This window comes from Bidens hawaiensis, unplaced genomic scaffold, assembly GCF_021521415.1.
Source record: "Bidens hawaiensis isolate Kalapana, Puna unplaced genomic scaffold, B.hawaiensis_p1.1 tig00009285_1, whole genome shotgun sequence".
Taxonomy (NCBI): Eukaryota; Viridiplantae; Streptophyta; class Magnoliopsida; order Asterales; family Asteraceae; genus Bidens; species Bidens hawaiensis.
Genome location: NW_027491685.1, coordinates 160,035 through 184,435, shown reverse-complemented (window position 1 = coordinate 184,435; position 24,401 = coordinate 160,035). Strand labels below are relative to the sequence as shown.

The 24,401-nt window shown below is 35.9% G+C and overlaps 1 pseudogene; it reads left to right on the top strand.

Annotated features, from left to right (window-relative positions):
* Window positions 1-21,698: 21,698 nt before the first annotated feature.
* LOC143531885 (tryptophan decarboxylase TDC2 pseudogene) lies at window positions 21,699-23,214 on the top strand (annotated as a pseudogene).
* Window positions 23,215-24,401: the final 1,187 nt, after the last annotated feature.

Below are 24,401 nucleotides of genomic sequence, written 5' to 3'. Positions count from 1 at the left end.
GCTCAATACCCAGAATCCGGCACACCCACTCGAAGTGCCGGACCTTGGCAATCGCCATCGGATGCACCTCGGTCAGGTGCACCCGTGCCTCTCCAGGACACGGTACATAAACTTTGTCAATGGGAACCTAAGGTTTCCATAAACAAAGAATGCAGCATATACCCCGATCTTGCCACTGGGGGCATCGTACACAGTCTGGTGAGATTCAGGAAACTCAGGCTCGAGAGACTCGAGCATGAACTTCCTGACGATGTACTGGTACTGATCGACAGGTAGAGCACACCGGCACTCGCCAGCAGTACTCCTATCGTCGGCTACAGCTTCAGCATCATGAGAAGACATTTTTGCAGAAAGAAGTGATTTCGGGAAAATGCTTGCCTGAAAAAGGGGAGTATTTGCCGGAAATCACTAAGAAGAAGAAGAAGAGAGGTGAAAGTGTGAATTGCAAATAACCCTCTTCCCCTTTATATAGTAATCGCAATTAATGCGGTGAATTTAATGCGGAGGAGAGAGAAATCGACAGTGCAATGAAACTATGACACGTGGCAAAAAGCAAGCTGGCAACAGCTGCTGAAAGGACGTGCCAGTAACTTCGCGGCCACGCGCCCGAAAAAACACGCCCACGCGCCTGAAAAAGCGACTGGAATGACCATGTTCTGTCACGTCACCATAACTTCCTGCACGTCCTGACACAGTCAGAAGAAACTGTCGCACGACGTTTCAGATGTTTGGATTGTTCTTATCCTTACCAACCTTTTGAATTTCAAAATTCAAAGATTCAAAAGTAAGCGGGAAAACACCCCTTACCTTGGCAACCAAGTAACCATAAGACGGACGCGGGTACAGTGTTAAGGCAAAACCCTTCACATACCTTGCACCCGCAGGGAATTGAAGCCAAGAATACCCCGGCAACAAAGTAACTATAAGACGGGTGCGGGTGCAGTGTTAAGGCAAAACCCTTCACATACCTTGCACCCGCAGGGAATTGAAGCCAAGAATACCCCGGCAACAAAGTAACTATAAGACGGGTGCGGGTGCAGTGTTAACGCAAAACCCTTCACATACCTAGCACCCGCAGGGAATTGATGCCAGGGGCACCTTGAAAGTAAAGTAACCGTAAGACGAGCGCGGGTACAGTGTTCAGGCAAAACCCTTCACGTACCTAGCGCTCCGCAGGGAATTGAAACCAAGAAGGATCTTCTGGGCAATGCTTGCGGAAACGGAAATAATATCCCCGCATAGCGGGAACGTCGAGAACTACATTGTTTGAGGCTCCAGGATGGAATTGGTGGTTTAAACATAATTGATCACTATGTTCAAAACCACTAAAACCTCAAGGAGAATCCACACAAGTGAGACTCAACGCTCCTGACTTGCGAGAAGGTTACATACCTACCCGCATCATACCCAAAGATCAAGCAAAAAAAAAAAAATCGGGAATTTTTGCAAGTGACATTAGGAAACCCGCGGGAAGAATCCCCACGGAGAACCTTAAAACTAAACCCTTTTCAAAACCCCTTGCTTAAAGTCCAAAAGTTCACCTCACTTTATTAAACATTCGTGAGAAGAACATTGGACTGGGGGGACTTGAAGAGGTAGGTCCCAGCAGAGACCAGTTGGTCCCGCAAGACTCACCTTGAACAGGGACGTCTGCGCAAAGGCCATCTGCTCCCGCAGGACCCACCATGCTCATAGAATCTTACGCGCAGTACGCAAGCTGTACACGCAGGGAAAGCCTCCCAATGGTGAAGTACCCCGCCTGTTCCCGCAGTTGCGGATACAAGCCATCAGGGAAGGCTACCCGCAGACAGCAGGGCTACACGCACAAGACACTAGCTACTTCAGCAGTCACGTGAAGGAATGAGCAAGGCGGGAACAATCCCGCCCAAATGAGCCAGTCTGATTCTGAAAGATCTTTTGTACCATACCTACCAAGGTATGGATAGGACAGACGATCTGACCAGAACAGCCCATGAGCCAATCACAGGGTGACAGCTCACCGACAACAGTGCGAGGAGGAGCACCCTCTAGTACTGTTTGTCACTATTAGCCGCTGCCTACTCACCAACCCTTACTGTGGAGCATGCGCAGCCTACAGTTGGTGGAATAGTGTTACTGTTGGCCGTAACCTATTCACCAACCAGCATGGCCTGCGTACAATCCACAGTAAGTGGGACGTGCATAGTCTACAGTTGGTGGAATAGTGCAGCCGACTTTGTTACTGTTGGCCGTAACCTACCCACCAATCAGTATGGCCTGTGCGTAATCCACTGTTGGTTGAACAGGAATACTATTCAGCCGGCTGTACCTTCTAGAAAACCTACCTTCGGCTATAAATACTCCAACATCTTGGAATGGTAAGATCATCTGCTATCCAGTTATCTAGCAATCTCTTAATATACACTTATATTCAGAGCAATCTAGTCTGATTCTCACGCCGGAGGGTGGTCACAAGGAGGAACCCCCCCCTTCTCAGTGACGAGCTTACGGTGTTTGTTTTGCAGGTCTCCTGAAGAACAGCCTTCTCAGCTAGACCTCATTCGTGGGAAACATTACTTAACCCCCAGATTATCTATAATCTGTACTGGGTCACTTAGTGTTTCTTCAAACCCTTCACTTATCACACCATGCCCAGCTAGTTGATTTTGGGATTTTAGTTATTTTAATTTCAAAACCATTTACTTATTTTAATATTCAAAACCCGAATTGGTTCACAAATATCAGTTCGGGTGAAAGTTTTAGTAAACGAGGTACAAGGGAGGTACAAGGGTATATATGTCATCATGCTGGTTACAAACTATGTCCAATAAATAGGTTATAATCAAATGGGAAACAATTTGCTAACGGGTCAGTTTTACAGCTAAGGGTAAATCCATAAAGGTAGGTATTTTGGATAAAGAGCCACAAATAAGAGAATGAATGTTAGAGGTTATCATTCTTTTGTAAAACAGTATTACCACATCAAAGAGAATGACAATAATAAAAACGAGAATGCATTAATAAACTACTACTATGCAGAAAAGGAAAGACATGTATCTAAGAACAGACAGTAGATTGTTTAAAAGGGTATTATTTTTTAATAATAAAAAACCATTTTACTTATTTTAATATTCAAAAACCGAGCTGGTTCACAAATATCATTTCGGGTAAACGAGTCAGATTGCATATGAGGGTATATATGTCATCGTGCAAGTTACAAACTGTGTCCAATAAATAGTTTACAATCAAATGGGAAACAATTTGCTAATGGGTAATTTCTACAGATAAGGGTAAATCTATAAAGTGGCAGTTTTGAAATCAAGTGCAACAAATATTGTAAAGAATATAAGTTTGGTTGCTATTTGGTAAAACCAAATCAGAAACTATAGCTTGTAATTTAGATTCCAGGTAAAGTAAATAGGTTTACTTTGAGTTGCTTAGTTAACTGATAAAAGCTTTTCTTTTCTTTTCTTTTTTTTTTCTTTTTGTGTTCTGGGTCAAGCACAGGAGCAGTTAAACCTTTAAGATTATTGGACGGAACATCTGAATTCGTGCTCACTTACGAAGACATATGGCAGCCCGTTAATTTGACTATGCAAAATGTCGATACCGTAAAAAACCAACCCCCTACTGACTAACTGAATCCCCTTTGTGTCCCCGCGGACATGTCCCCAATTTTCAATAGTTCCCCATGGATATATAATGAAAACCGAAAGAAAGATAGCTTTATTGTAACGTCCGCACTTTTGGGAAAATACAAAATAAAATAATATAAAGTTTTATTTAATCATGTGTTGTGCAATGCTATTTAAATTAATTAAATAATAATGATGCGAGAGGATAAGATTAGGGATGTTATGGGCTTAAGAGTGATTATGGACCTAAAAGCCTATGGGCCTAGAGTATTTAAGGTCCTAAACATTCCCTAAAATCCTCATATCATCTTGCCTCCACACACTCAAAACACACACAAACACCCTCTCCTTATTTCGGCCAGATCTAAGCCCAAACCAAAACCAATTCGTGATAGATATTCTCCTAAAGGACAAGAAACGAAGAACTATTCGTGTATTAATCCAATCCGACGCAAAACCGAATCCAAAAGGTATGTTTTAGTTCAAAAGGCTAAGTGTTTGAGGTCAGTTTGCCATGAAACCTGGTATAAAGGTAGATCGGGATATAAGAAACAAGAAAAATATAACTTGATGAGCCATAAGTTAACGGGTTCATTATGAAACAAACAAGTGACGTTCGGGCTGTGTAAAAAGCAAGTAGACAAAGTTGTTACGACCCAAAACCCATTAAAATGGTGAAATCGGGTCATAAGGAAAGGTCACGAAAGAAAACGGCTGAAAAAAAAAGGTTCGCATACAGAAGAATTGCATCGCATAGCCATGCGATGCGATTTGTTTAAGAAATGCGATGTGATTCGTTTAAGAAATGTGATGCGATTCATTTGTCCATGCGATGCGATTGGTTTTGTCCATGCGATGCGACTGGTTTGCGTCCATGCAACGCGACTGGTTTGTGTCCATGCGATACGATTCCTTTAGCCATGCGATGCGATTGTTTTTTCATGCGATCCGAATTGTTGTAAAACTTAACTCGACCCGTTTTTCTGATGAATTTTTAATAACTCGACCCCAGCCAAGGGGCAGAGCCCCTTGGACCCTGCTAGGGGCTGCCGCCCCTAGACCCCGCTACCATGGGCGCTGCCCCCGGACCCCGTTCATTAGGGATTTCACTAACCTAGAAGTATTATTTGGTTAGAAGTAGTTAATTGGTACTTATATCATTACACAAATAGTTGCACATAGCTAAGGAAGGGCGCTACCATTAACTCAGAAAGAAACCAACTGCAGTTGAGTTCTAGCCCTTTTTTGTGTTATATTTTCAGGGTTGTGTGCATACTACGATGTGTTACATAATACACTTACCTTAAGTGGTAAGTGTATATTAGAATATGATTACTTGTGTATGTTTGTTGGACGATATAGAATGATTAATTAGTATGCACGTAGTTATATATGTTTACTTATACTTGAAGGTAATAAGGTATGTAACGAACGTATGTATGGTTGTATGGTACGAGAAAGGGTACCGGACCCTAATACACTACAAGAAAGTAACCCTATAGCGACCAAGGTTATATCGAGGGCAATTGTCGTCGCTACAACTAACCTTTTATCGATGACTTTTCGTCGACGTAGGACTGTTCAACTTTTCTACCTTTTTATACCCTATACCGATGACATATCATCGATATAGGGTGGACCAAACTTTTGGAGGGATTTGCATATTTTTACCGCCAACTTGAAACCCTTTTTCGACGACTTGTCGTCGCTATAGCTTATACTAATTTTTTTAATTTAATTTGTTGATAAATTAATATAAAGGAAAAAAAACTAAAAAAACATATAAATCACCCAGTTTCGACGACTTGTCGGCGATGTAACTTGAATTAATTTTTTATATTATTGGTTAATAAGTAAATTAAAAAGAAAAAAAATCCAATAAATAAATAAATAAATTACTATGCTAGGACGAAATGCGCTTGCTAAAGGTGAAATTAATTTTATTTATTTATTTATTAATGATTGATAAATAAAAAATATGTAATTTTAAAACTACTTTTTTCCACGTTTTATTTGTTTATGTGCATGTGCTTTACTAATTATTTGATTCTTCTTATAATATGTTTGTATTATTGTGTATAGATGTGTGGGCGGGTTGATGAATGTATGGATCAATCATTGGATGGATGGATCGATGAACGAAGCAACTGATGGATGGGTGGATGGTCGATGAACGGATGAATCAATGGATGGATGAATCGATGGATGGACCAATGAGGGGTGAATTGATGGATTGACAGATGGTTTTATGGATGGATGGATCAATGGATCTGTGAGAACCGAGCCCCGGTGCGGAAGCGTGAATAATGGTCGTTATAAACGGTGGAGCTCGGATCTGAGCTTGGATCGAATCGTATTCGCACTTGAAAGGGGGTTTTGGACGGATGAGTGGTGTTTGGGAGAGAGCCTGAATCGATTACAATGAACAATAGACTGGAAGAACCATCTTATGCAATCGATTCACAAAGATAAAGAGGTGGTAGTATGATTTCATTAACCAAAAGATTGTCATTACAAAGCACTCATACATACACACATACATACAATAAAGATTAGCCACCTCCAGGAGAGCTCATCCTGGAGGCGGCGGTTCACTCAAAGAGATAAACCCTAGATCTCACACAATACACAATACACTCATGCTAGAAAAATTAACAAATACATCTATTTATACTAGTCTAGCATGTCTTGGTCTTCAAGCCATCCACCCTTGGTTGAGACCAAAAATATTAATTATTTTTCACCCACAATAATAATAATTTGATGCGTCGGTCTAAAATATAAGTCCCAACAATCTTCCCCTTAGACCGATGCCATCGAATTTTCTTCCAAGACCACCTCAAAAACTCGTTGTCTTTCGTTGAAATTCTCCCCCTCACGTTAAGCTTCTCCCGTTGTTCATTTTAGATCATTTCTCCTATATCACATTCGGATACATTTGTATGGGCATATGAACGAGGTTTTGAACTTCGAAGATCAACTTCAAGTAACAAGGTCATCACAAAAAGAAATAAACTCAATGTGATCATCAAATAATCTTCCATTCTTCAAATCTGTTTCTTCCCTTGTAAATCATCTTCAAACCATTCCTTGAATCAAGATAGCATTCAAGTCAACCATAACCCGTTCTTGATTGTCAAGTGACTGTTTTCATAGGAGGTTAAACTCTACTGATCATCCGTTCACCATGTTACTAGTGATGACTCTATCTTCTCAACCGTACTAGGAAATCTGAAGACTCACAAGCAATGAAACATCTCTAAAGAATCTTGGATTATTGATCTTGATCAACTTTTCCTTAACTTGAGTCTTTTCACTTGATTTGAAGCAAGCAATTTGCAATGAAATTCAAGAATTTTTACTCCTCCAATTTCGTTGCAATTGTCTTTGAAAATTGCATCTTCAAATCAAGTATGGGTGAAACAACCTTGACCATCCTTATCAAGATTGTTGATTCTGTAATAAACAAGGATAAACAAAACATTATGTTGGTTGACACTCATAAGGGATGAAATCCGTAAGCTTGGTCAACACTTGTTCTTGTAAAGCTCTTTGATGAAGTATGTGAAAAATTGATAAGGCTTTGATTTCCTTTTGCTTGTTGATGATTGGATAAAATTTACCAAAATACCCATGGTATATATCTTCCGTAAAGATCAGCTTGGTCAAACGGTCAACGGCACCAAAAATCTCAAGTGTAATTCATTTACGAGCATGGATTCAATCCACGAGAACACATAAGTCAAAGTCCATTCACAAGCATACTCAGTTTTTACTCAAGCATGCTTGAAAACACTTGTGTTTTTTTTTTCATTGAGCATGCTGGGGAGCTTGCTCGAGGGCTTGCTCGAAAACACTTGTGTTTTTCTTTCATCGAGCATGCTAGAGAGCTTGCTTGAGGGCTTGCTCGAGAAAATAAGTGTTTTTCTGTGTTGAGCATGCTGGAGAGCATGCTCGAGGGCTTGCTCGAGGCCCTTGCTCGAGAAAGCACTTGTATTTTTCTGTTGTTACTCGAGCATGCTTCTGTCTTTACTCCAGCTTGCTCGAGACCTTGCTCGAAAATTACTTAGTTTTTCTTTTCTTTTCCTGAACATGCACAAAATCAAAGTGTGCTCGAAGAAGGTTTGCTTGAGTGGAACAAAGTGTGCTCGAGACCAAAAGATAGATTTTGAGATAAATCAGGACGTGCTCGGGGTTCATGTGCTCGAAACCAAACTTGATGTGCTCGATATAAGAGATGCTCGAGATAAGCTGTGCTCGAAGCAACACTTAGTCATTTTACATACTCGAGACCATTCTTATCATGCTCGAGACATCCAGACTTCTTTTCTGCATCATCAATCAATGATTTTCCAATACAGAACCTGCTTGAATATTCTCTTTGCATCTTCCATCTGCTGCTACAAACAATGATTAGATTGCTCCTGGTACCTGTTCATTCTTGACTTCTGCATATCAGATTGTACCAGCAGCAATGTTCTTCAATATTCTCTTTACTGTTTAAGCAGCACACTCATATCAGAAACAGTTACAAGCACATAAAACCCTAATTTTCAGATCAAGAACCAAGCTTCTACATCTGAAATTAATCGTTGTAGCAATATCCCAGTCATCTCGATATCAACCATCTATCTTCAATCTATCAATAGTCGTTACAGATATGAAAATCATCTGCAATAACAGTTTTGCCCCAAAACGAGCTAAAAACACTGTTACATCAGATCTGGATCGATATGACCAAATAAACATGAAAACCACTATTAACCAATCACATAATTTTGTTATTTTTTTCTTTTTATTGATGAAGGGTATACATGTAATTTGTCATCTAGGACGTTTCAATCTCTCTTCCACAGATTATTAAACCTAATTCATTAACAGCAAATCTCCCAAATCTAGAACACATCACGGGCGGAGAACTTTGAAAAGCAGGAGCCCAACCGGCAATCATTGTCGATTGATGACTCCGCGGAACCCTATCCACCACCACAAATTACTTGTCTTCACCGTCAACCATTTTCAATTTGCTCGAACGGGAACAGATCTAGAGTCTGCAAAACCTATCTGAGTGTTAATCCGGTAATAATGTTTAATGGTTTTGACTTTTGAGTAAATCTTCTAATTAAAATTGTTGATTCTTCTTTCATAAATTATATCGAGTGCCTACGTAGATTTTATGGTATTAGATTTATTACTTATTAGTATGCCTTATTCCTTGTTTTTCCTTGAGCAGCTTGTAGTGATTTGTATAACATTAAATCAAGTCTCCCATAATGTTAATAATAATAAGCCCTCATTTGCATTTATGATTGGATTACTGAAGGCATGCGATACAAATTTGGTTGCGAAAGTGACCACAAACAACTAATCTAGGTTATGCAAAATGCACCTATTCGTAAAAATTGAGTGGAAAGCCCTGTTTTATATATGTTTCATTCTTTTACGGTTCTTCTCCAGAGATGGATCAGATTTTGATGAGTGGTAGAAGATGAAGCATCACAGACATTGATGGGTCGAACAATTATCATAGCATCTGATTTTGAAGACCGACGAATACAACAAATACAATGGCTAAGACAAACACCGCCGCTACATATACGTAGCACCGCTGGTACATATACGTACTGGTTGGTGAATATACGTACAACTGTTGTACATACACATACGTAACACGGATGGTACATATATGTACCGCTGCTGGTATATACACATACATAACACGGCTGGTACATATATGTAATAGCGTTTGTTCACTTAAAAATCATTTTATGGTTTGTGACATTTCACTTGTATTTGTATCGTTTGAACTCATGTATTTCTTTAGTTTTACATGTATTTCACGTAGTTGTTGATTATATTTGATTTCATTGTTTTTTTAATACATTAACATGGCAAGTTTACATATATGTTACCCACTTCATTTTAATCTTACTTGAAAAGAAAAGTGGATCAAGATAGTAGATTGGAAAAAAAAAGTCATGAAACTAAGGAGTGGTTTAAGAAAGACGAGAGAGAAATAAAAAAACAGAAGAAAAAGATTATAAAAGTATAATAGAGAAAAGATAAACGAAAATGATGGAAAATTAATAGGTCTTTTGTTTTTTACTAAAATGCCCTTTTTATTTAAATTCTGTATTACAAACTTTTTAATAATTACAATCATGCCACTATTGATATGGGTCCTTGATTAAATGTGATTAATGGTTGGATACAGGTTTTCATAGTTTTCAATTATATTGTGGTTCTCAATCCCTTATATATATATACACACACACACACACGTTACATCACCGGTTCTGGTCGGACCGCGAACCAACAAATCTGGCCGAGTTATTAGAAAACGGGTATATAGTGTATTATTATTTATATTATATATATAGGGTTGAGTTCAATGGAGAAATGAAATTAGAGTGAGAAATTAGAGAAATCCTTTGAACCAATCAGATTCCTTCCTTTTATTTTTATAATATAATTAATTATAGGGGCATATTAGTAATCATAACATTATTCTTAAGTATGGTAAATATTAATTTTATTATTACAATCTGATATCACTGAACCACACAACAATCAAACATTATTCTTACATTATTCTTAAACACCTTTTTTATTGCGTGTACTCTAATTTTACCAACAATCTAATTCGCCACCCACTCAATTACTAACCATCACGCATACCAACAATACATTAACATTGACAAAGTTGATTACACATACCTCACCTACCCCATAAATGCAAATAACTAACTTCATACTTTAACTTTCTATAAACCTTATTCAAAACCATCAAACACCTCTTTGACTTCCTACACATCATTAACAAGGTAACAAAGATGTAACATAATGATTGCAATACTTAAAACCATCGAACCAAAAACGTTAAACATAGTTTGTGACACAATAAAGGAGAAAATAAAACCATAACACAACCATACAAAACATCTAATTCAAACATAAACAAAAGGCCAACAACTAATAAACCAAATATCTTCAACACACCATGCTTATGACTTCCTTAAACCCAACATTTTCCTTCCTTTGAATCCTTTTTTTCTTAGCATCCTTTCCTACATTTGCAGCACGTGTCACATTCACAACAAAATCATCATGTTCCACGTCATTTGTGTTTAATGTCCCTTCACCTCCTCTCTTGCCACCACATGTTTTTTTTTCCTCCAACACAATCACACAATGTTAGCCACATTGACTAACCTTATTCGATCAAGAATTTCAAACTTACCTTTAGTGGAAAGGTTATCAACTGCATTATAAAATAAATACCTTATCATACCATGAATCAACAACTAACAAGTTTAAAACACTAAATGATCTACATCCGTTACCTCTACTTCTCTTTTACCACGACTATCACTTCCATCCTTAGTCTTATTGGTAACCATTTCACATTCTACACCTGCATTAAGTTCAACCAAACAAAGTGTACGTACTGGAAATAAATTATATTGCCTATACATACAAACCAGATACTTAGAAAACCTTTTGAATGACAAACTTGTTAACCTTCACAACCTACATCATGTTCTACATTACCTAAAAAATAAAATACATTCCGTACACATACAAACCAAATACTTAGAAAACTTTTTGAATGACAAGCATGTTAACATTCACAACCTACATAATATGCTACATTACCTAAAAAATAAATTACATTGCCTACACATACAAACCAGATACTTAGAAAACTTTTTGAATACAATCATGTTAACCTTCACAACCTACATTTCCTACAACATATTCTACAATTGTCACAGTTTATATTAACTATACTCACACACCAGATAAAAGTTAACTAACTAAGTAAACAACACAATCTACTTTACCTATACATACAAACAACCAAATTGTAATACTCTTACGTTCATTGTGTAATAACAAAAAAAATCACTACGTCTTTAATAATGTTTCCTACACAGACATAACTACAAAATAAACACGCAACAACTGACATTTTGATTTGTTAACTAACAAAATAAACAACACAATCTACTTCGCCTATACATACAGACAACCAAAATGTAATACTCCTACATTCATCGTTTAACAACAAAACAAATTCTCAACATCTTTAAAAATGTTTCCTACACAGAAAACACTACAAAATCAACACGTAACAACGCTGCAATTTAAACCCAAAACAAACAGAAACCACCGTATAAAAATACAATACCTAACTACATACACATACATTATCTCTTTTAAACAACTTTACCTTTCACATTGGACCCCATTGGCGGCCTAACACGAATCTTCTTTGAAGTTCTTCTTTCAACACCTTTTTCTAAATAATAAGATTATATAACAATTTAAATTTCTCTTTATTAATAACCAATCTTACTCAGTTATAGCTTCAAAAAAATATACCTTTTTTCGAAGACATCTTCATCTTTCTAGTTACCTACACATGGGAGGAACAACACAGTTTATTAGTAACAACCTACATTTTACAGATACAAACAACTAATCTCAACTTGTAAGACCCTTTTAATGACTATTTCCCATAAAAACCCGAATCATACATACACAAAATTCTGATTGTACGCACTAAACCAAAAACCAAAATCATCCTTCATCATTGAAATCAAAACGAAGAACAATCGAAAAACCCTAACCTCTTAACGCCATCATCGATAATAAGCAAAACAAACACTAGATCTTCAATAACCGATTTCGATTTTATAGGCCATCAGTGAAGGAGAATCTTTTCGGATATTCAAAATATTTCTTTCCACTAAACAAAAAATATTTCCAGGTTTACGCCCCTTGATTGTAGTGTAGGTTGATATTATCGGATCTTTGAAGATAACGAAGGAGAGGATTTGAAGTTTACTGAACAACAATGAAGATGATATGGGAAACCTTCTGAATATATGGTAAATGAAAAGTCGAGTGATAGTTTGAAAACAAATAGGAAGTTTATAAAGAATTAATATAGTTTCCTATTTTAATTGTATTACCCAAAAGACTTTACTACCCTTTTCTTTAAAGAAAACCTCATAAAAATGCAAAATTAATTACCAAAAATCTAGAATTAATGTAGGCCTTTGATCACTATATCTAATGGCAAGGATTCATTTCTCCAATTTCTCACATTAATTTCATTTCTCCACTGAACCATCTCCTATACACACACACACACACACATACAAGTGCATTAAAAATGGGTATATAGCATATTATTATTTTACCGGTTTAACCGGTAGTCGAGTCCCGTACGTTAAGCAAACCGGTTCCTACCTGGGTTCAAGTCCAGTACGTTACGTCAATTTTGATTTATAATAATATAAAAAGAGATTTTGCCGGTTTATCCGGCGGTCGAGTCCGGTTTCTGCCTAGGTTCGAGTCCCGTATACATTAATAGTTTCTGGTTTCTGACTGGGTTCGAGTCTGGATTATGCCTGGGTTGAGTCCGGAACCAAACCGTTAGTAACGATTCGGTTTCAATTGCGAGCAATATATGTAATATAGATTCTGGTATCGTATACATGTAATTTAGTTTATGGTATTATTTATTATTTATAGTAGAGAATGTTTAGTAAAAAAACTAATGCACGTTTATTTGTATTGTTTTATGCAGTATAAAATTCAAGAAATTGTGAGCGATATGCAAGATGAAGCAGATGGCAAGGTGACGTGTGCGAATATATATATAAAAATTTAAATAAAAGTTTCACACACATTGGGTTTTAAAAATGGTTTTCACCAACAACCAAACCACACACGGAAGGCAAGTGTACCTATCGTTTGTAGCAAAGTATCGGTAAGAACCGAGTGTCAATCCATGGACACGGCTAACTTTTGATACTAAATCTTTGTAATTAATTTAACCAAACAAACAATCCAAGTAATTTTTCAAATAACTAAACTAGCATTTAACAATAACAAAGCAAGTAAAATACAACTAACAATCAATCCAAACAAGGAACAAGCTACTTAGACTATGCATCCACTCAAACTTAGTGACAAAATAGCAATGATAATGATAAACATCATGTATTAAGCACCAACATCAAATTCCAATCAAGGCAACCTAATACTAGCAACAAAACAACATGATGGGTTTTCAACAACTTATTAACCATAGATTAGTAAGTTTGTCAAAACTACCTAATCTCATAATCAAAGGAAAGCTAGAATGAAAACAACAAACTAACCACCTAAAATCATGTAAAATAGACAAGTTCAAGAACACTAGTTAAACACATGAAACTTTTAATAAGCAAAATATGAACCAAGAATTATGGCCTTAATCCATAGCAAATATTAACCAACTCAAAGAATCATATTATCACCATACAATTTTCCAATATTATGTGATAGGTTTCATGCTTGTTAAAATTCATAACCAAGTTAATTTCCACTAGTCATTCCTAACTTAATGATATAAACCAAGTATGCATACACAAACTAAGTTCATAAACAAATGCTCAACACATAGTTTTCCAACATATTATGGTTAAACATCTATCAAACTAACAAGACTATGAATTAAAACAAGCATTCAACCATCAAACTCTATTCAAGAACATTTCATAAACTTGAAGAACACCAACTTGTCAAAATCATGCATAGATAAATATCACAAAAGCAAAAGCTTCAACATAATCTAAGTAACAAAAGTATTTAGCCCATAAGGCTTGATACAACAAACAAATCAAAGTAATCTTACAAATAATTTTGTAAGATTGCAAAAGATTGCAAACTAAGATGAATGATGATTGCTACTTGAAAGGATGATCACACAAAGTTGGAAGCCTTGAATTCTCTCTAACACACACACAATAATTTTTCCAGCAATTCAGAGAATTCCGCTAAGGCTCCGCACTTGAAATGGGAGTAGTGGAGGTGTATTTAAGATTTCTGGACGTCTGGCACGGGCATGCACGGTCGTGAATATAAGTGGAAAGTCAACACCCTGCTTTAGTCTGACCAAAAGGTCAGATTTCTCTGTTCTGGCACGGTTATCGGCACAGGCCCGCACGGCCATGCAGGTCATGCACGAGCATCCGCACGACCATGCACGGTCGTGCACTTTTGAATTCTTGCGGCACCGGCTTGCATTGGTTAGATTACCGGGAAGCACGGTCGTGCAAGGCCTTGCACGGTCGTGCGGGGTCGGCAGATTGCTGATTTTGTCCACAAAACGCCCTCTTTTCTTGTTTTCTTTGTCGGTCAGGCGCCCGAACCTGCAATTTCACAAATAACTCTAATAAGTACCAAAACCAATGAATTTGCATGGAGTTTAACACAAATATGAGGATAATTCAATGCAATAAGATGTACACTTTGTGTTACATCACAAGGACATTGATGAGGTTGCGTGTTTGAAACAAGCATTAGGTGAACGGCGTGGTTATGTTTGGGGTGTGGGTAGAACAATTAAAAGTGCAACCCCGACTTTACTTCTACTTCTTATGTACTGGCCTCGCAGTTTATTGAAATGCAACAAAAGTGGGAAGAACAACAAAAGTTGAATAAAGAACAACAAATGGTAAATCAACAAATGCAAAATCAGTTAGCTCAATTACTTGCAATGGCCAACAAACAATCGGGATCTTCAAGGCAACATGATGAAGATGATGAACATGATGAAAATGATTAGGTATATACATTCATTTTAAAAAATTTGCATGATGTAAATATAATAGAAGTTTATTATATCTTTGTTTGTTTCTTTGTTTGTTTTATCTTATAGGTGGATGGTAAAAACTCATCACAAACTCTCCATGGGAGATTATCGTTTATGTTTTGTATAAGATTATGGTAGAATGTGGCATTTATTAGGACTAATACTTTGATACTCATGGTAGTTTAGGATATGGCATGTATTAGAAGTAATATTTTAATACTCTTGGTAGTATAGGATGTGGCATATATTAGACCATTTTATATGTTATTTTGCAGTCTTGTGTATTTTATTGTTGAGTTGAAAAACAGGAAAATTTAAAATAGAAAAAAAATATTTGAAAATTTTGCTGCACCTATATCGACGACTTTTCGTCAATATAGTTTATTTTAGAAAAAAAAGTTTTTTGTTTTTAAAACAATCTATATCAACAACTTTCCGTTGATATAAGAAAATATATATATTTTTAAAAAATACCCTATACCGACGAAAGGTCTTCGATATAAGGTTTTTAATAAGATAAATCTTTTTTTTTAAAAGTAGGTTATATTGACGACTTTTCGTTGGTATATCGTTATCTATATCGACGACTCTATACCGACGACAATTTTTAGCTATTGCGACAAAGAAGCTGCGACGAAACTTATATCGACGAAATGTCGTCGATAAAGCCTATATCGACCACAAACAGGGGATATAGCGATGGAAGTTTTCTTCGAAATAGGCTTGATTTGTTGTAGTGATAGTATCCGAGGTATGAAGAGCACCAGACCCTAATAGTATCCGAGGGATGAAGGGCACCGAACCCAAATAGTATCTGAGGCATGAAGGGCACCGGCCCTAATAATATCCAAGGTATGTAGGGCACCGAACCCTAATAATATCCAAGGTATGTAGGGCGAAATGCTCTTTAAAACGAATGAGTAATAAGAAAGTAATGTAAGTATAGAAATTATAAAGAAAAATGACAGAAAAAAAGTATGTAAGTATGTATGTACGTAAATATGTATGAAAGAAATACTAGTAAGTAGAGTAGGAAAGACGTATCTCTGGATATGTATAAGTAAGGATGTGAAAGTAATGTATGTAATTTGATTAACTAGAACTCACTTAGCGTAGCTGACTTTTAGTATGCACGCAGGTGAGTAGAATGAGGGAGGTTGCTTAGAGGAGGACACGTAGCAAAAAAATGAAGACAGGCATCAAAGAGAAGAAAAATTCACGGGTTATTATGTTTAATGTTAAAGACTTATGTATTTTGCTTAAAACAAGTATTTATGTTATGTAAGAATGATTGATTTTATATTTCGTGTATGGTTTTAATTAACTCTGATTATTGAATTATGTGAATGAGTAAATCCAACACAACAAATGTAGGGTTCCCGGGACCGGGGCCTTACATTTATGCTAATTTACCGTAAAAATGATTAAAAAATGGCGTATCTATAATATATATAAACGAAAACCCAAAAATCCTATGTGTTGCGATGTTGTCGCTCCCCCCTTTTATGAAAGCCATCATATTTCTTGATTTTTAAATTGAGGACTCTCATTGACTTAACCCAAATCCATGGGTATGGTTCTTACCAAAACCTGATAGGTCTTAAACGGGTTATAACATCTCATTAAAATAAAAATTAATCTTACCAATTATTTGATATGAAAATCCTACAAAATAGGAATATACTAAAATTTAATATCCAATTTAAAAAGAAAAAGATATTATTTATAATTAATAAAAAATTTTATAGTAAAAAACATAAGCAGGTCATAGGTCACCAAATCTAGATAGCTTTTAAACGGGTTATAACATATCATTTATTTATGAAACCCTTTCATCATTAAACCTAAGTATATTATTAACTTTTTTACAATAAAGAAAATTAAAATCAAAAAAATAAATATTAAAAAACGAAAAATGTAAAACAACCATTCTCTCAAGCCATCAGATTACTTTATTTGTAAATGAAGGCTTCTCACCCATTTGACCCGAATTCACGGGTAAAGGTCTCACCAAACCCAGATAGCTCTTAAACAGGTTATAACATCTCATTATATTAAAAAATAATCTCATCAAATATTTGATATGAAAATCTTCTAAAATAGGAATATACTAAAAATTAATATCATATTTTATTTTAAAAAAATATTATTTATAATTTAGAAACAATTTTATAATAAAGAAAATAAACAGGTAATAGGTATCACCAAATCCAGATAGCTTTTAAACCGGATTATAACATATCATTTATTAGTGAAACCATTTCATCATCAAACCTCAAGTATTTTAATTATTAACTTTCTTACAATAAATAAAATTAAAATCCAAATATACATATATAAATATTAAAAACAAATAATGTAAAACAACCCCCGTAATACGGGGGATAAAAATAGGATATTAATTTTTAGTATATTCCTATTTTATAGTATTTTCATATCAAATATTAAATGAGATTATTTTTAATATAATGAGATGTTATAACCCGTTTAAGAGCTATCTGTGTTTGGTTAGACCTTTACCCGTGAATTCGGGTCAAATGTGTGAGAAGCCTTCATTTACAAATAAAGTAACCTGATGGTTTGAGAGAATGGTTGTTTTACATTTTTTGTTTTTTAATATTTATTTATTGGATTTTAATTTTCTTTATTGTAAGAAAGTTAATAATATACTTAGGGTTTGATGATGAAAGTGTTTAATAAATAAATAATATGTTATAACCCGTTTAAAAGCTATCTGGATTTGGTGACCCATTACCCGTTTATGTTTTTTACTATAAAATTGTTTATTAATTATAAATAATATCTTTTTATTTTTAAATTGGATATTAAATTTTAGTATATTTCTATTTTGTAGGATTTTCATATCAAATAATTGGTAAGATTAAGTTTTAATTTAATGAGATGTTATAACCCGTTTAAGAGCTACCTGGTTTGGTAAAACTCATACTCATGAATTTGGGTTAAATCAATGAGAGGCCTCCATTTAAAAATCAAGAAATCTGGTGGCTTCCATAAAAGGGGGGAGCAACCACATCGTCTTAATTGTAAATAATATATTTTTTTAAAATAAAATAGGATATTAATTTTTTAGTATATTCTAATTTTTTTAGGATTTTAATATCAAATATTTGATTAGATTATTTTTTAATATGATGAGAAGTTATAACCCGTTAAGAGCTATCTGAGTTTGGTGAGACCTTTACCCGTGAATTCGGGACATGCATCAAAGAGAAGAAAAATTCACGTGTTATTATGTTTAACGTTAAAGACTTATGTATTTTGCTTAAAACAAGTATTTATGTTATGTAAGAATGATTGATTTTATATTTCGTGTATGGTTTTAATTAACTCTGATTATTGAATTATGTGAATGAGTAAATCCAACACAACAAATGTAGGGTTCCCGGGACCGGGGCCTTACATTTATGCTAATTTACCGTAAAAATGATTAAAAATTGGCGTATTAAGAATATTTCGTGTCAGTGATATTAGTTGAAGAATTATTAGTAGATGTAAAATTAGTCTCTTACCATGAATTAGAGTAACAAACATGCATCATCCTGTAAAGTGCCTTAATAAATCATTCCTATCTGATGTCTTTATGATTACCTCCTTTATATAGGTGGTATTCTTAAACGGAGATGAGAGAAAGTCATCCTACAAATTCATCATCAACAAATAGCAAGATTCAAGAACCAATAAACATACCAGTATCCATAATTGTGATGCTAATAATCATTAAAGAAATTATGGTTAATGATTCTAATCCCAATAGACAGACAATCAGACAACCTTATAGGTAATGTTCATATTCAACAATATATAGGAATAATTTAAACCAAATCAGTGTTCACGTTAATTACTATTACTAATATATATAAATTATAACTTTGGTGCCGCCAAGTGCTCTATTAGATCACTTGGCGGCACCGTATTAATCAGCGAATTTGGTGGATTGTTTATTTTAGTTAAGTTATCATAATGAGAGTAAAGAAAACCGATCAAATGTTAATTTTTTTTTTCTGATATCATAACGAAGTTGACGGAAACCGACCAAATACGAGTATACTTGTCGTCTAAACGTCTGTGACTGACAACGCTCGGGTTTTACCAACGCACAAGTTTATCGTCTGACGCTCTCCGCCCCGTCCCCCATTGGCCATTGGTCCACCTTCATATTTATATTTTTTAGCTCCAATACCATAACGAGCATAATCAAAGCCAACCGAATTCGTGTCGAATTACTGCCACAATGGTTGAGACCCGGCAACACTTGTGTTTTACACCGCCCAGGTTTGCTGACCAAATAAACATCGTTTTAAATATTTTGTTTTTTATATATTAAGATTTTTATATGTTAATTTGACAGGTCCATTTTTTGAGCTTTAACGCTCAAACTTTAGCAACGATTTTTGTACCCTAACGAGCGTAACCGATACTGACCAATTTTGCATCGACTCATCATCGTAACGCTTAGGTTTTACCAATGCCTGGGTTTCAACGCTGAAGTTTTGTTAGCTGCCCCGGCGTAACGCGCCGAGTTAAAGAACTAGTTAGTTACAAAAATCAAATAGAACCTGTAAATACCAATTACGCAAAAACCAAATCAGTCTTCTTCGAAGTAGATTCATCCATTCCATTTGTCCCCTTTCCCACGTTGATGAAAATGGATGGGCCACCAACTTTATAAATACTAGGTAATCTTTGCAAAATTAATAAATTGTGTAGTTATGCGCTCAGCCTTTTGGCTAATTAAGTAAAATTTTATATTTAGCTCATTGGCAAAATAAGTTATATGTTTGGCCTTTAATCGTGAGTTTGATATATGTTCTACCTTTAATCGTGGGTATGATATATGTTCATTAACGTGTTATTGATACTACGTTGATTCGACACACGGGTTATAGTACGACATTTGATTGTGCCCGCCACACCCTAGTTAGTTTAGCTAAGAATGGTGCGCAAGCATATGGATTATACTCTAGGTCAATGGTATGGCTGATATGAGCTATGTCTATGTAGCAATTAAACATTATTGTTGATTAAGTTTTTCAATTTAATAACTAAACCTGAAAAGAAGTGATTGCCTCTTCTCATCTTCATAACCTCAACTCTCTTGTGTGTTTCGTATTTAAGTTGACTTATAATTAAGTTTAGTTTAATTTTTACAAATCCTCTATCAAAGTTTCTAGGCTTGTTTTTACTATTAAACAAGACATGTTTACTAACCTCTGCTATCCCACCTACCCAGCTACTAGGTCATTTAGGTTTTTCCAGGACTTAATGACGGTCATCAAAATAATGTTCTTGTCGGGGTGTGCGCTTATTATTATGTTGTTTTGCTTAATTCTATTTGTTATTGATTGACTTAAATTTAAAAAGCTAGATGTAAAATATTTTTTGTTTTTGTTTTTGTATATTTAGTTTTATTTGTTTTTCTTTACCTAGGGTATTCTAATTTGTTTGTTAAAAGTTCTTTCTTTGCAGGCCTAGTAGAATCTCGAGTTTTAATCTAACCATGGAGGGAGTGTTTACATGTGGCAGGAGCCTAGGGCATTCAAATCCATGTTCATTCTATTTATGTGAATGTTGATGGAGTCACTTTCACATGTTAGATCATTATTGCAAAGGCTAATTTGAAGCATATGGAAAGCTTAAGGATGAAGTCACTGTTTGGCAACGATATTTGATGGTGGACTATGAATATGAAGCCTAACCGGCACCAGCGCTTCTTCATGTTCCCCACGGCTGCCGTGTTTTTAAGTTTTAACTCGTGCTTCGTTTGTTTTTTGTGATGAAAAGTTCGACATATCACTTACGCTATTTTCTTTGTTTTTTCTCGAGTTCTTCAACTTTGTTCCATCATGCTTTTCGTCCTTCTTTCTTCTTGATCGTTGCTCTTATAACTTGTGTCGACTTCTTTGCTTCCTGATGGTTCAGTGAAAACTTCCTAGTCGGTTCTTCATTGATCCTTGAATCTTGATACTTATTTTGCTCTTCTATCGTGTGATGCTCTAATTAATACCACTACTGAAGGCAGAAGCTATTCTAGATAATCAAAACAAACAAACCAATTAATTTAGAGACAATAAAACCCGTCTTAACTCTTTGTTATTAAAACTTAACTCAATACTAATGCTATCACAATACTAAAACTTATTAAACTAAGAAACATTAAACAAACGTATTAGAAAACCAAACTAATCTATTTATTCAAACTTTTGTCTTTTTCTCATCGTTATTCAATCTTTATCTTCACAAAATCCGTACTCTTCCTATCTTTATCTCTAACTTATTCCCAACAGCCAACAGAAACCTTCCATTCTTGTCCATAACATTAACTGCCACTTCCATTTATATACAAATAGATCACCACCCAACACCTTTGTCTCTATCCCAATTCATTTCCAAATACTTCATTTCAAACCTACAAAATGGGAAGCCCTCCATCCGCCTTAATCACACTCTCTGAATCTTCGGACTCCAAAGACTTCAACCATCTCCACCCGGAAGACTTTCGCGAAAAAGCCCGCAAAGTGGTCGATTTCATCTCTGATTACTACAAAAATATCAAAAACTACCCCGTTCTTAGCCAAGTTCAGCCCGGTTACCTCAAAAACCGCTTGCCCAAGACCCCACCCAACACGCCCGAATCATTCGACACGATACTAAAAGATGTCCAAAAAGATATTATCCCTGGCATCACACATTGGCTAAGTCCAAACTTCTTTGCATACTTTCCGGCTACGGTAAGTTCTGCAGCATTTATTGGGGAAATGTTGTGCGCTTGCTTTAATGTAGTTGGGTTCAATTGGGTTGCTTCACCGGCTGCAACCGAGCTAGAGATGGTGGTGATGGATTGGCTCGCGGTTATGCTTCACCTCCCGAAAAGCTTCATGTTTTCAGGTTCGGGTGGTGGGGTTTTGCAATCCACCACAAGCGAGTCGACTTTGTGCACCCTAGTTGCAGCTCGTGATCGTGTACTTAATAATATTGGAGTCGAACATATTGGAAAGCTAGTCGTGTACGGGTCAGATCAAACTCACTCCATGTTCAAGAAAGTATGCAAGGTAGCCTGAATTGATTCGGAGAATATAAGGTTGGTACCAACATGTGTGGAGGATGAGTATTCTCTTAATCCTGAAACCCTTCAAAAAGTCATTGAAGCTGACGTGAAGCATGGGTTGGTCCCACTTTTTCTATGTCTTACAATTGGGACCACGTCCACAACTGCAGTGGACCCTGTTAAAGACCTTGCTGACGTGGCAAACAAGTATAATACGTGGGTTCATGTGGATGCGGCTTATGGTGGAAACGCATGCATCTGTCCGGAATATAGACATTATCTTGATGGAGTTGAGCGAGTCGAGTCACTGAGTTTGAGTCCGCATAAGTGGCTACTCAGTTACTTGGACTGTTGTTGTTTATGGGTGAAAACTCCTGGTTTGATTATTGACTCATTGAGTACAAATCCTGACTACTTAAGTAACGAGCATAGCGAGTCAGACTCCGTGGTGAGTTACATGGATTGGCAAATAGGGACGGGCCGAAGGTTCAAGTCTCTACGTTTATGGTTTATCCTACGTATTTACGGTGTTGAAAATTTACAAAATCATATTCGGTCGGATGTCCGAATGGCAATAATGTTTGAACGGCTCGTGAAGTCGGATGTGAAGTTTGAGATTGTTGTGCCAAGGCGGTTTTCTTTGGTGTGTTTTCGGTTAAAACAGTTCAATGGGTTTGACTCCGGGTGCACCGAGTTGCTAAACAAAAAGCTACTCGAGCGAGTGAACTCGACGGGGCGAGTTTACCTGACTCACGCAACCGTGGGCGGAGTTTATATGCTGAGGTTTGCGGTGGGCGGTACGTTCACAGAAGAGCGCCATGTGAATAGTGCTTGGGAGTTAATAAGGGACATGGCCAATACCATGGTGAACGAGTATTAAGTTGAAGTTATGTAATATACTAATATATGAAGGAAATAATTGTTAAAAAAAATACATGAATATGATATTTACAAGATGAATAAATTAAGTTGTTGAAGATGAGCAAAAGAATATTATTAATAGAAATCTTATACTGTGTTGGACGTAATTTCAGACTCCAAGTTAAAAGTCGGTAAACTTGAAGGACCAATATTAACAAGTTGGTCATAGTTGGTTATATTTCCTAATTATAGTATGTTTCCTAATTGTATTGTAATTAAAATAGGTAATGTCTTGGCAAGTTATGTAGTCTATATAAATCTAGTCATGGTTAGACATTAAAGTACATGTGAGATGTAACCGAGTTAGGGTTCATTTGGAGACACGCTAGATGTAACTGAGTTAGGATTCATCTAGATGCAACCAAGCTTAGGGTTCATCAAGAGTCAAACCAAGTCAGGGTTTGAGAGTTTTAATCAGTTTTTTGAGAATATAAACGGAGTTAGTCGTTTACTTCGTATTTGTTAATCGGGACTTGATAATGTGGCAGATCATGATATAATTGTTCCTGCCACCCAATTTACATCAGTTCATGAATCTTCAAGGACACCCAAAACATATGAGCTTGAGCTTTGTTCCCTCAGAAAATCTGTGAAGATTAAACGCGCTTAATTTCTCGATTGCAGAAATAACAGACATAAGGCATCAAATTAACTAGAAAAGAAACATAACTGAACTGTTTGATAACCGAAACTAACTATAGTAAATTCAGAAATAAAATAACTAAAAAAGAAAAAAAAATCTTTAGGCTGCAACATATAATCAAAACAACAATCTTCCTGCTACGGGTTAACGGAAATGAAACTACTTCATTATCTTTTAAAACAACCTTAGTTGAACCTAAAGAGTCAATAAATTTAAAAGTTCAGTTTACGGATAAGACGACTCTCAAACGCTTAAACATAGTTAAAAAACATAAGCAGTCCTCTATAAACTATAGCTGGTTTCATAATCGCAACTGCAACTGTTTGTTAGATCTACCTTCATAACGTTGCATAATTCGCCCTTTTTAATTTAGCAAGATCAGAACAGTTTGCATATCTGTCACACAAAGGAGCTCCACCTACCCAATTATCGGTCCAAAAGAAAACGTCTCTGCCCCTCCTGACCTCCGCCTTTATGCAGTTATGACCATTGAGCTTGTAAGTAACT